The 12,474-nt window shown below is 37.5% G+C and overlaps 1 protein-coding gene and 1 pseudogene across 3 annotated transcripts in view; one reads left to right on the top strand and one right to left on the bottom strand.

Annotated features, from left to right (window-relative positions):
* The window catches only part of AGAP3 (ArfGAP with GTPase domain, ankyrin repeat and PH domain 3), an 84,490-nt gene that overhangs the window by 52,337 nt on the left and 19,679 nt on the right, over nt 1–12,474 (bottom strand). The window lies entirely within an intron of this gene.
* On the top strand, nt 4,965–5,702 carry LOC119533907 (annotated as a pseudogene).

Raw genomic sequence — 12,474 nt, forward strand, 5'->3', positions numbered from 1 at the left:
TCTATCTCCAACCACCCTGGGGTCACTCCAGATTCTCTCCCCTCAGCAAACACCTTTCTAACAAGGATTCACAAGACTTCTGATTCAGACTCTGGGAATGAAACAAAGAAGAAAGTGGGATGTGGCTAGTATAATAACATATGCTTTACCAATTTTTTTTTTCACTGTATAAAAATTACATTCACACACACTCTCAGAAAAATGCTCTTTGGACCTGTGCTATCTCTTCTTGCCACTGCCTTATTCCCTTTCCTTCACAAGGAAGCTTCTTGAGTGAGTGTCCACTGCCTCCCCTTTTGCTTAACAGGACTCATGCTTCACTGTTTCACCAAAACTGCTCCAGCCTGAGTCACCAAGGACCAGCTCACCTGCTCAGTGAATGCCGCTGTGGACGTCCTCCAGGTCGGCGATGCAGTTCTATCACATTCTTGTTTGTTAGTTTCATAATATTGCATAGTGGGTTGCATCAATTCTTCACCCATTCTCCTACTGCTGGACATTCAGGTCCCTTCTTTTTTTTTTTTTTAACCACTACAAGCAAGGCTGTAATAAATACCTGTGCACATACATGTTTTCTTTGTAAAGGATACAATACCCAAAGTAGGATAGTTAGGTAGAATTTTTAATGTCAATAGATAATGTCTGATCACTTTCCCAAAAAGATGGTAGCAATTCATCCTGCCATTCTCCCACCCACACAATGGATGTGAATACCCATTTTGTCATACCCTCACAAGCATGAAAAATTATCGGCCTATTTTTTTTTAACTTTTTATTTTGAAATAACTTTACATTAGAGGAAAGTTGCAAAAATAATACAGTAACAATACACAGAATTACCCCACCAAGATGCCCAGATTTACTACTGCTGTTGGCTCGCCTTTTTGCTATTCGGGCATCTTTTTTTTTTTTTTTTAACATTTAATTTTGAAATAGTTTCAAACTTGCAGGACAGTTACAAAAACAACACAAACCCCATACAAAGAACTCCAACATACCCCTACCTCCAGATTCCCAGATCCACCAGTTTTAACATTTTGCCACAACATTCTCTCTCTCCCTCTCTCGCTCTTTTTCTCTCCACTTTCTGAAACCTTGAGGGTAGGTTGTATAAATATCATGTTCTTTGAACACTTAATAATGCCATGTACATTTCCTAACAAGGATATTCACTTATGTAACCAATTTAAGTGCAGTTATCAAGTTCAAGAAATTTAACATTGATATAAAACTTACAGGCTATATTCCATTTTTTTCCTATGTCCCAATAATGTCCTTTTTTTTTTTTTTTTTGGTTTTACTGACTGATTTTACCAAATATTTTAGAAGAAAATAACAGTAATTTTACATCTTCCAGAAAATGTGAAGAAGAAAACACTTCTCAATTCATTTTACAAGGCTGGCATTACCTTGATTCCCAGACTAGACAGATAGTACCAAAACAAATGAGCAAAAACTATAGATCAATATTCCTCATTAACACAGACATAAAAATATTTAACAAAATACTAAAAAGAAAATACAGCATTATAAAAAAGAAATAAAACACCATGATCAAGTGGGGTTTATCCCAGGAAAGCAAAGTTGTTTAAATAATCTACAAATGATCACTATAATCCACCATATGAAAATACCAAAGAAGAAAAACCCCCACATGGTCACATAAATTGATGAAGAAAAAAATATTGACAAAATTCAACATCTATTCATAAGAAAATCACTCAGCAATCTGGCAATAGAAGGAAACTTCTTAACCTCATAAAAGGCATCTACAAATGTCCTAAAGCTTGCCATACTTAATGGTGAAAGGCTGAGGGCTTTGCTTTCAATACCCAATAATGTCCTTTTGAGTCTTTTCTCCTCTCTTCCTAGATCCCATCCAGGATCATGAATTGCATTTAACTGTCACTGTCTCTTTAGTTGCTCTTTCCTTTTTTTATTTGTGGGAACAAAAATACAACCTAAACTTTCCCATCTCAACCACTCCCGAGCATTCCATTGAATGAGATTAATCATATTTACAGTATTGTGGTACTTTCACCACCTTCCATTACTAATACTTTCCCATCTCCCCAAACAGAAATCCTAGGTACCATTATGCATTCATGCCCCATTCCAACCCCCTGCCCCTGACAACCTGTACTCTACTTTCTGTCTCTATGAGCTTTTATATTCTCTGTTATTTTCTTTGTTGTTACCATAGGGCTTAAATTCAACATTCTAAATCTATAACAATCTTACTTGCTTTGAGACCAACTTAACTTTAACAGTATTCACAAACTATATTCTCATACCCCTCTGTCCCTCCACCTTTATGTAGTTCTTGTCAAAAACTACATGTTTATACATTAGGAGTCCAAAATCACTGATTTATCATTACATTTTATACATTTTCCTTTTAAATTCTGTAGGAAGTAAAAAGTAAGAGCTACACCCAAGAATACAACAGTACTGGCATTTATATTTACCCATGTCATTACCTTCACCAGAAATTTTTATTTCTTTATGAGGCTTTGATCTATTATCTGTTGTCCATTCCTTTCAACTTGCAGAACTCTCTTGGGTGGTGATTTTTTCCTTTCAGCACTTTAAATATGTCATCCCACTGCCTTCTTGTCCACATGTTTCCAATGAGAAATCAGCACTTCATTTTACTGAAGCTCCCTTGTGCATGACACATTGCTTCTCTCTTGCAGCTTTCAGAATACTCTTTATCTTTAGCATTCAACAGTTTGATTATAATATGTTACTGTGAGGGTCTATTTGGGTTTATAGTACACCGAGCATCTTCGATGTGTATTTCATGACTTTCATTAAATCTGGGAAGTTTTCAGCCATCATTTCTTTGAATATTCTCTCTGCCCCTTTCTCTCTTTCTTCTCCTTCTGGGACCCCCACAATGCATATATCGGTATGCTTGATGGTGTGCCACAGGTTCCTCAGGCTCTGATCACTTTTCTTCTTTCTTTCCTCCTTCTGCTCCTCAGAATGAATGATTTCAATTGTCTTATCTTCAAGTTCTCTGCTCTTTCTTTTCACAGCTCCAATCTCCTGTTGAACCCCTCTAGGGAATTAAAAATTTTGTTATGTGGTCTTCAGCACTGGTTGGTTACTTTTCATAATTTCCATCTCTCCATTTATACTGTCTTCGTGTTCATCTATCATTTTCCTGACTCCCTTTAGTTCTTTGTCCATATTTTCCTTTAGCTTTTTGAGCTTATTTAGGAACATTTTTTAAAAGTCTTCATCTGATATTGATCAATGGATTCAAATCAAGAGTTTGGAAATAGATCCCCAGATCTATGGTCAACTGATTTTTGATAAGGCCCCCAAATCCACTGAGCTGGGACAGAACAATCTCTTCAACAAATGGGGCTGGGACAACAGGATATCCATTTCCAAAAGAATGAAAGAGGACACCTACCTCACACCCTATAAAAACATTAACTCAAAGTAGATCAAAGACCTCAATATAAGAGACAGTACCATAAAACTCCTAGAAGATAATGTAGGGAAACATCTTCAAGACCTAGTATTAGAAGGTGGCTTCTTAGACCTTAGAACAAAAGCACAAGCAATGAAAGAAAAAATAAATAAATGGAAATGCTTCAAAATCAAAAGCTTCTGTACCTCAAAGGAATCTGTCAAAAAGGTAAAGAGGAAGCCAACACAATGGGAGAAAATATTTGGAAACCGTATCTCTGATAAGAGACTGATATTTTGCACACATAAAGAAATCCACAACTCAACAAAAGTACAAACAGCCCAATTATAAAATGGACAAAAGATAGGAAAAGACATTTATCTGAAGAGGAAATACAAATAGCTAAAAAAAAAACACATGAAAAAATGATCATCTTCACCAGTTATTAGGGAAATGTAAATCAAGACCACAATGAGGTTTCATCTCATACTAATAAGAATGGCTGCCATTAAACAAACAGGAAACTACAAATGCTGGAGAGGATGTGGAGAAATTGGAACTCTTATTCATTGCTGATGGGACTGTATAATGGTTCAGCGCTATGGAAGACAGTTTGCTGGTTCCTCAGAAAACTAGATACCAAGTTACCCTGTGATCTGGCAATTTCACTACTCGGTATATACCCAGAAGATCTGAAAGCAGTGACATAAACAGACATTTGCACAGTGATGTTCACAGCAGCATTGTTCATAACTGCCAAGAGATGGAAACAATCCAACAGACAGTATATGTGTATATATGTGTATATATATATAGATATAGATATAGATATAGATATAGATATAGATATACACACAATGGAATAAGGAACAAGGTCCTGAAACATATGACAACATGGATGAAACTTGAAGGCATAATCCTGAGTGAAATAAGCCAGACACCAAAGGAGAGATATTGTATGTTACCATTAATGTGAGCTCCCTGAACAATATAAAATCAGTGTCTTATAATGTAGAATATAGGGGACCTGGAGATAGACAGAAGGGGGAATGATAACCTAATACACAGAAACATGATAATGAGGGTGAACTTAAAGTTACAGAAATGGACGGGGGTGATTATGGTTCATTAATGGGATTATAATGAAGGTGAACATGACCGAAAGTTGTTGTTTAAAGGCATGTAACCCACAGAGTAGCACTACAAATATAAATAAATGTTTGCATGATATACTTCTAAGGTATGACACTGGCACAAAGAGTTACCAAAAGAGTGATATATGGAAAAACTACCCATTACATATTATAGATTATATTTAATAGGAATATTTTACCAGCACTTCACTAATACTAGAGATGAATAATTAGCAGCTGATAAGAGCTCTGGGATGTATTATGTTATGATAATTGTTTAAAGGTGATAGTGATGAGGATTGTACAACTAAGTGAAGATAATGTAAGAAACTGATCGTTTAGCTTGGAATAGAATATATATTAAGTGAAGTTAGGAACCCACTACTTAATAAATTAAGCCGAGCACCATGGCATCCAGCTGCAAGATCGGTCCATCTATCCTCAACAGCGACCTGGCCAACTTAGGGGCAGAGTGCCTCCGGATGCTGGACTCTGGGGCCGATTATCTGCACCTGGATGCACCCTGCTCTTCAGGGAGGTCAGTTTTTTGCATTTTGTTCCCAACATCACCTTTGGTCACCCTGTGGGAGAAAGCCTCCGAAAGCAGCTAGGCCAGGACCCTTTCTTTGACATGCACATGATGGTGTCCAAACCAGAACAGAGGGTAAAGCCGATGGCTGTAGCAGGAGCCAATCAATATACCTTTCATCTTGAGGCTACTGAGAACCCAGGAGCTTTGATCAAAGACATCCGGGAGAATGGGATGAAGGTTGGCTTGGCCATCAAACCAGGAACTACAGTTGAGTATTTGGCACCATGGGCTAATCAGATAGATACGGCCTTGGTTATGACAGTGGAACCAGGGTTTGGAGGGCAGAAATTCATGGAAGATATGATGCCAAAGGTTCACTGGTTGAGGACCCAGTTCCCATCTTTGGACATAGAGGTCGATGGTGGAGTAGGTCCTGACACTGTCCATAAATGTGCAGAGGCAGGAGCTAACATGATTGTGTCTGGCAGTGCCATTATGAGGAGTGAAGACCCCAGATCTGTTATCAACCTGTTGAGAAATGTTTGCTCAGAAGCTGCTCAGAAACGTTCTCTTGATCGATGAAATCTCAGCGAGTCCAGTGTTTCTGCTCATGAAATCTTTTTATTGGAAAACAAGAAGGTTGTCTACCAAATCATATTGCAGTTGAAACTGTGCTGCTTTTCTGAGAAATTAATTCCACTGACTAAAATCTATTGTGCATAATGTTCTAAGAGGTTAGAAATTCATGTGTATATTATAACTACATTTTTAGTGGAGAAATTTAAAGGTTAGTATGGTAAATACCATTTTTACTGGGAGGCTTGATTTTTATAAAGAGTAAAAGTATGGCTGCATTATTGTTTTAAACAAAAATGTGTCTAATGCCTAAGGGAGGCATATAAGCTACTATAAAAAAAAAAGGATTTTGTGCATTTCTCAAAGAATTTTCTATTATTTGTCAGCTGTTTTCCAGAAGCAAAAGAGGTCTTTATGTTTTTACTGTTTCATGTCATTTGTGATTTGTGTTTATGCTTAATACTATGACTAGAATGGAACTTATGAAAAATCTAAGCATGAATCTGGCTGGAATGGGATACCATATTCTTATGTCACTTAAAATATCTATTTTTCACTTTTCCCCTTATACTTGATGCATCAAAACAATTAAAAAAAAAAAAAAAAGTATTAAGTCCAGGGTTTTCAGGTGGTCTGTGATCTATTCTAAAATGTAAGCATAGATTTTATTGGGGTTTTTTCCCTCTGGGTGCTGAAGGTGCAGGCTATAACGCAGTGATTTTTTTTCCCCTTTCTTAATCTCATGTACCGTTCTTAAGGACATTAGATAGTGCTGTTATGTTAACACTGAGTAGAAAGGAAAAGGAAAGCCTCTATTTGGAAGCAGTATGGACTTGAATCCTGATTCTGCCCCTTTCCAGGTATTTGACCTTAGCAGGTCAGCCAGTCTCTTTGAGCTTCTGTTAAGTCATTTGTGAAATGAACTTAATTAAAACCTTGGCAAAGTTGTGTTGAGGATTAAGAGGTAATGATTTATATATAAATATTCCAGTAATATTCCTAGAACTTACATGCATAATATGATGTAGCTATCGTTACATCAAGTTAAGTTTTGTAGGTTACAAAGTATGTTGATGCAATGTCATTAAATCTACAATTCACTCCTAAGAATGGTAGAACAGGTATTTGTTCCCCTTTAAAAAATGAAGAACAGGTGGTACCCTGGAGAGGCTCCATTAGGGCACAGGATTTCTGGTATGTACTGTTTTAACAAATGGAACCCTTGGGAAGTGGGTTAGGAAAAGGAAGCTTCTTTTACTTAGCACTGTCTTATTTCTGGTCTGGCTTTACCTTGTAGCAGAATCAGATGGCTGAGAATATTCTGGAACTAGAGATCTTGGACCCAAGGATATATATTTTATCACTCCAAGACAGACCTTGTGGGCTAAGAGATAACAGAGGCAAGAGCTAATCCATAAACAAAAAGTTTTACTACTGTTTCCCAAATCATACTTAGACAACAATATATATCAGTCACTTGCTGTGTAAAAATATGGCAAGAAATAATGGGACCAGTGTTATTAAACTTTGTTACTATGAACTTTAAGAAATAAGATATGAAAAACAAGAATGTTAACATTTAAATGTAGAATAGAGCTTGCTTTTGTTTTTTGAAACAAGAATTTGTTTCATAATTTTTGTTTGTATTTTGGCTTAGGAAAGGGTTGTGCTATATATAGGTGGTGGTTTAATCAAATCAGACAACACAGGGCATATAGAAATAACTTTAATTAAAAACTTACATAGAAGATTATAATATGTGACATGACAGAAAGATTTTAATTTATTTGCCCGGACAACATGGGTTTGTCCGGCTTTTGTTTTCTTTTTCTTTAAAAATAAATATACAGTGAAACTACAAGCAGAAATTTGTCAGTTTCGAAATTTGAATTTTTTTCCCCTTTAAAGGGACCAGTATAATATCCAATCCTTAACAAAAACTTAGTGTTAAATCCCAAAGACTAGGCCAGCTGGCCAAGATTGTCAGTTACATGTGTAATACAACTTGAATAACCTTTTTTACATGAGAAAAAGTGATTCATATAAAGTTGCCCTCAACTTCCACATAGAAAAAATGGTATAGCTTCAAAAAGGATTTTCTGTAATATACATTCTTCAGTATCCAATATTGAAGCATTATTTGAAAAATTTTAAATCTCTAGGATGCAAGTCGGAATACATGTTTATTTGAATAGAATAATATGGCAAGGAATGACCAGATGAGCTAGAAATACAGCATTTTTATTTTATACTGAAAAAAAAAAAAATAAATAAATAAAAATAAATTAAGCCCTCGACTTGAGGCTTCCTCTTGTGACATTTAAGGTTATAAATGGGAGACTGATCCATCCTATAATTATGCCTAAGAGGCACCTCCAGGGAACCTCTTTTGTTGCTTAGATGTGGCCTTTCTCTCTCTAAGCCCAATTCTGCAAATAAATTAACCGCCCCCTCCCCCCCAAACGAGGGACATGACGCCCAGGAATGAACCGGGCCCTGGCAGCAAGGGATTAAAAATGCCAATCCAACCAAAAGGGGGGAAAATAAAAAGAAAGGTAACAAGCTGAGGTCACAGTGATTGAGAGATCCCAAATAGAGTCGAGAGGCTATCCTGGAAGTTTCTTTTATGCAAGCTCCAACTATACATCCCAAATGGCCACAGAACACCATGCCCTTACTGAAAATAGTCCCCAAATACCTAGGTCCCTACCTGAGATTCTATAAAAGATTCACTCACTAAGTTTTTTTTTTTTAATTCATTTTTACTGAGATACATTCACATACCATGCAGTCATACAAAAAAAAGCGTACATTCAATTGTTTACAGTACCATTATATAGTTGTGCATTCATCAGCAAAATTAATTTTTGACATTTTCATTACCACACACACAAAAATAAGAATAAAAATTAAAGTGAAAAAGAACAATTAAAGTAAAAAAGAACACTGGGTGTCCTTTTTTTTTCCTTCCCTTCCCCATTTTTCTACTAATCCATCCATAAACTAGACAAAGGGGAGTGTGGTCCATATGGCTTTCCCAATCACACTGTCACCCCTCACTCACTAAGCTTTATCTCTCAGAAACTTAAATCCACCAGGGTGTTCCTATCCCAGACAAGTGCTAAAATCCAGAGGCAACAGCCTCTTTAAGATCAACAAACAGATGCAGCCCCCTTCCCCATACTGTCGACACTGCCTTTCAATATGAACAAGTTAGGGGAAAACACACATAACAAAATAAGGTTACAGCAGCTAAGAGATTTCAAATAGAGTCAAGAGTTTATCCTAGAGGTTACTCTTATGCAAGCTCCAGCTAGATATCCCAAACGGCCACAGTATGCCATGCCCTTACCAAAAGTAGTCCCCAGATACCTAGATTTGGTATTCTGAGATTCTATAGACGTTTCACTCGCTAAGTTTATCTCTCAGAAACTTAAATCCACCAGACTGCTCCTATGCCAGACAAATCCTAAAAACCAGAGGCAACAGCCTCTTTAAGAATAACAACCAGATGCAGCCACCTTCTCCATAACATTGACAACCCTTTTCAATACGAACAAGTTAGGGTGGTCATTGCCTAGACACCCATGAAGATCGAGAAAGTAATTAAACGAGAGGAAGGGGTAGCAACAGACAAGATAGGATTTAACAAAGGATTATGAATAATGAATCCTTATATAAATTTTTTTTAGATGTTAGGGTATTACAACAGCTAGAAGGAAATAACTGAAATGGTGGAACTGTAACCCATAACATCCTTTGAAATTTGCTCTATAGCTACTCGTTAAATTGAACTTAGAAAGTTATCACCTTTCTGTATATATATTTCACCATAAGGAAAGAATTGAAACCGTGGAACTGTAACCCCTAAAATTCTTTGTAATTACCTATATAACTACTTGTTAAAGTGTACTTTGAAAGTTATCACCTTTCTGTATATATGTTCTGTATATATGTCAGTTTGGACAGATCATGTCCCCCCAAAAGCCATATTCTTTAATGCAATCTTGTGGGGGCAGACGTGTTAGTGTTGATTAAGTTGGAATCTTTTGATTGTTTCCATGGAGATGTGACTCAATCAACTGTAGGTGAAACGTCTGATTAAATTATTTCCATGGAGATATGGACCCCGCCCATTCAGGGTAGGTCTTGATTTAATCACTGGAGTCCTACAAAAAAGCTCACAAACAGGACCTCAGAGGAGCTGAGAGGGACATTTTTGTAGAGAAGCTATTAGCCAACCCAGACACATGCTGATGCTTAGAGATGCCTGGAGACGTGGAGAGAAGGACATTTGGAGATGCTAAGCAAGAGATGAACCCCAGCGTTTGCCCTGGTGAAGCGAAGAGAGGAAGCCAGATGCTTAGATGCACAGCGGAAGAAGAAGCTAAGAGAGACAGAAGTCTGGAAGACATTTTGGAGAAAGCCATTTTGAAACACAACCTGAGAACAAAGGACCAGCAGATGCCAGCCTTGTGCCTTCCCAGCTTACAGACGTGTTCTGGATGCCACCAGCTGTTCTTCAGTGAAGGTATCCTCTTATTGATGCCTTAGTTTGGACACTTTTATGACCTTAGAACTGTAAATTTATAACTTAATAAATCCCCTTTAGAAAAGCCAATCCATTTCTGGTATTTTGCATAATGGCAGCATTGGCAAACCAGAACAGTTATATTTCACAATAAGGAAATAATTGAAATTGTGGAATTGTAACTCATAATATTCTTTGAAATTTGCTCTCTAACACTTTTTAAATTGTGCTTTGAAAGTTATCACTGTTATGTATATATGTTAAATTTCACAATAAAAATGTATTAAAAAAAGAATGATCTTAAGCTTATAGGAAAATTGTGAAAGTAACATTAAAGTTAAAAGTATCTTAGGAAAAAAAAAAAGTCTTTGTCTGGTATGTCCCAGGTCTGGTACTCCTCATTGACGGTTTCTAACTCTTTAATCTTCTCCTTGGCCTGGGCTATCACTTCCTATTTCTTTGCATGTTTTGTAACCTTTTGTTGAAACCGGAACATTTTGATATTTTAATGTATTATCACTGGAACTTATACTCTGAGGCATCTATTCCTTAAGCTTCTATCCAGCTAGTGTTGTGACAAAGCTGTCACTGATTGCCAGGAAGAAGAAGGAAGGGGGGGGGGGAGAAGAATTAGGAGTAGTAGGAAGAAGAGGAAGAGGAGGAGGAGGAGGAGTAGATTTAGAGTAGAAAATGGTAGAGTTGAAAAAGAAAACACCTTCCCTAGTCTTTGCAGACTGACCTGTGCAAGTGCTCTCCTTCAAGGCTTATCTATACCATGAGTTTAGAGAACAGCTCCAGGACAAAGCACAGGGGCTCCCTGATCCTTTCTGCCCATGCATCTTGTCTTGGGGCATGTGTGTGCTGCCCTAGGAATTTCTGAATATCCCCTCTTCCCTGGGAAACAGTTTCTCATGGTCTCTGGCACTCCACTATATGTCCTACAGCCAGGAAACCCTTGCCCCAGGAGGTATTCTGTAGGAGAGGTCTGTGGGGCTGTGTGCCACCTCCTACATGAAGTGCAAGTTCTGGCATGGCAAGTCCCTCAAGCAATCACCAAACAGATTAGGCCAGACATACATGTTCCTGGAATGTGTACAAGGTTTACCAGGACCACAGAGCTGCACTGGGAATGCAGGGAACAAAGCCCAAGCCTCTGATGGGTGAGGAAGGGGAGAGCCAAGGGACCAAGAGATCCTACCGCTTTTAAGTGGACTTGGTCTTGATTTGGTGCTTGCCCGGTTGCTGCAATCCTTTAACTGTTTTCTGGAGCTCTGTGAGAGATGATTCTGCCAATTCTTGCCGGTTGTTCAAAGCTTTTATGGGGGGGATGGAATCCTGAAGCTTCTTACTCTGCCACCCTGATCAGGGCAGGTCCAGCACCTTGCTCTTTTGATCTGATTTCCCTGATAAGTAGTGAGGTTGAGCATTTTTTTCCAATTCTTTGATAATTTGCATTTCCTCGTGTCTGAATTATTTGCCTGGTCCCATTCTTTGCCTGTTTTTCTCTTGTTTTTTTTTTTTTTTAATGCAATTTTATTGAGATATGTTCACATACCATAAAATCCATACAAAGTATACAACAGTGGCTCACAGTATCATCATATAGTTGTGCATTCATGACCACAATCAATTTTAGAACATTTTCATTACTCAGAATAAACAAATAAATAAAAATTTAAAAAAATAAAAAATAAAAAGGAATACCCAAAACATCCCATATGCCTTATCTTCCCTATTATTTACATATATATTTGTGGTTATTTTATTACTCATCTGCCTATTCACTGGATCCAGGGAGTGTCAGTCACAAGGTGTTCACAATCACACGGTCACACGATAAAAGCTATATAGTTATATGATCATCATCAAGAATCAAGGCTACTGCATTACAGTTCAACAGTTCCAGGTATTTCCTTCTAGCTATTCTAATACACTAGAAAATTAAAGGAATATCCATATAATGCATAAGAATAAACTCCAGAATGACCTCTCAACTCTATTTGAAATTTCTTAGCCACTGAAACTTAATTTTGTTTCATTTCTTTTCCCCTTTTTGGTCAAGAAGGCTTTCTCAATCCCATGATGCCAGGGCCAGGGTCATCCCTGGGAGTCATGTCCCACATAATTTGCAGAGTTGGCTTAGAGATACAGGCAACGTCTGAGCAACAAAAGAGGTTCTCTGGGGGTGACTCTTATAGGCATAGTTATAAGTAGGCTTAGCTTCACCACTGGAGAGAGAAGTTTCATAAGGGCAAGCTCTAGATCGAGGGCTTGGCTT

The sequence above is a fragment of the Choloepus didactylus genome, chromosome 5, assembly GCF_015220235.1.
Source record: "Choloepus didactylus isolate mChoDid1 chromosome 5, mChoDid1.pri, whole genome shotgun sequence".
Taxonomy (NCBI): Eukaryota; Metazoa; Chordata; class Mammalia; order Pilosa; family Megalonychidae; genus Choloepus; species Choloepus didactylus.